Here is a 2,272-nt window from a genome sequence, read left to right as displayed (position 1 = left end):
AGGATGAATAGCTGGGTTTTGTTTGTTTTTGTTGCAGAAAAGTTTTTGTTTTGTCCTTTTTATTTTATTTTATTTTTTGCATTTTAGGGCCGCACCTGCGGCGTAAGGAAGTTCCCGGGCTGGGGGTCAAATCGGAGCTACAGCTGCCGGCCTACTCCACAGGTGCAGCAATGCGGGGTCCCAGCCACATATTTGACCTACGCCACAACTCATGGCAATGCCAGATCCTTAACCCACTGAGTGAGGTCAGGGATCGAACCCGCATCCTCATGGATCCTAGTCCGTTCGTTAACTGCTGAGCCATGAAGGGAACTCCCATTTTGTGCTTTTCATTCTTTGTTTTTAAATTGACGTATAATCGGTTTACAATGTTGTGTTAGTTCCACGTGTTGAGCAAAGCGATTCCGTTGTGTAAAGACCTATATTCATTCTTTGTCAAATTCTTTCCCATATCGGTTATTACAAAATATTGAGTTTCCTGTGTCCTTGTTGGTTATCTGTTTTATATATAGCAGTGTGTGTGCCTGAACCCAAACTTCTGAACTATCCCTCCCACCCCTTCGCCTTTGGTAACTAAGTTTGTTTTCTATGTCTGTGGGTCTATTTCTGTTGTGTATGTAAATTCGTTTGTATCATTTTTTTCCCGCATATAAATGATGCCATATGATATTCGCCTTTGTCTAGCAGACTTCACTTAGTGTAAGCATCTCTAGGTCCAAGAATAGGTGTTGTTTTAGCCAGACGATGGCAAGGAGGGGGAGGAGGAGGGAAAGTAAGGTTGTCCTGACACAACACGGTCTAGAAGAGATGGGTCAGAGGCCAGTGTCACTGGAACAGAATGAATGAGGACAGGAGATGGGCTCGAGCCTGCGGGGCCTTTGGGGCGGGCCTTTCCAAGGATCTTTTTTATTCTAAGGGGACTGAAAAGCACTAGGACATTTTATTAAATTAAAAAAATAATAATAACAAGAGGCGTTCCCGTCGTGGCGCAGTGGAAACGAATCCGACTAGGAACCATGGGGTTGTGGGTTCGATCCCTGGCCTCGCTCAGTGGGTTAAGGATCCAGCGTTGCCGTGAGCGGAGGGGTAGGCTGGCAGCTAAAGCTCTGATTTGACCCCTAGCCTGGGAACCTCATATGCTGTGGGTGTAGCCCTAAAAAGACAAAATAATAATAATAATAATAACAATAATAATAATAAGAGACCAAAGGTTGATGTCATGAGTAGAAGCTTATTTGGTGTTTGTTTACAGTGACGGACTTAGAAAGCCAATTTGGCACAGAATCTAGGACCTGGGAAGTGAGGTTGGGGGGGAAGAGAAAGGGAATAAGTCTTTGAATCTGAAAAATAAAACTCCTACAGGTCGTCTCTGTCCTGTGCTGGAAAGCCAAATCTCTGAGGGCAGCTGGCGAACCCCTGGGCTTAATCAGGTGGGCACGGGGCCCCTGGGCAGAGCGCCTTCTCAGGGGGCTGTCCCACTCTCTGATGCAAGGCAAGGCGCCTGACTCAGGAGATTGGCACGCCATTGTCTTCGCAGAAGCCAGACGCAGAGTGTAGGGGGTAGGTCACAGACACGGCTCGGATCCTGGGTTGCTGTGGCTGTGGTGGAGGCCAGCGGCTGTCGCTCCACTTCGACTCCTAGCCTGGGAACCTCCGTATGCCACGGTGCGGCCCTAAAAAGACAAAAAAAAATTTGTATGTATATCTATATGAAATGGACATATCTTGATCTTTACCGAAGTCATCAATGGAGAGAACTAGGATGATGGCAAATCCAACGGACAGACCCGGAGAGAGACAATCCGGAATGCAGCCTGGAATTTGCTAATAGAGGCCAACGCGATCGCCGCCGCAGGACAGAAGTCAGTGATAGCTTGCCTGCACAAAATTAATTTGAATTTCTATGAACAGAAGTCATTTTGCACCCCTCTGTAAGTCTTCTGTCTCTGCAGAGTTGCAAAAGGGTGAAGAAAAAAAAGAAGAAGAACAGAAAGGTCAGGAGGTCCCTGTGCTGCACCCGGTTAAGGATCTGGAGTTGTCACCGCAGCAGCTTGGGTCTCTGCTGCGGCGCGCGGGTTTGATTCCTGGCTCAGGAACTTCCACATGCCATGGGCGCAGGCAAAAAAAAAAAAAAAAAAAAAAAAGAAAGAAAGAAAGAAGAAGAAGAAAAAGAAAAAGAAAAAAAGGAAAAAAACCCAAAGAACAGAAAGGTCAAACCTCTCTAGGATCAGATCGTTCCAGAAGGGACCTCTAGAGATAACACTCAAAGGGA

The sequence above is a fragment of the Phacochoerus africanus genome, chromosome 14 (genome assembly GCF_016906955.1).
Source record: "Phacochoerus africanus isolate WHEZ1 chromosome 14, ROS_Pafr_v1, whole genome shotgun sequence".
In the NCBI taxonomy this organism is placed as follows: Eukaryota; Metazoa; Chordata; class Mammalia; order Artiodactyla; family Suidae; genus Phacochoerus; species Phacochoerus africanus.
This window is presented reverse-complemented; position numbering follows the sequence as displayed.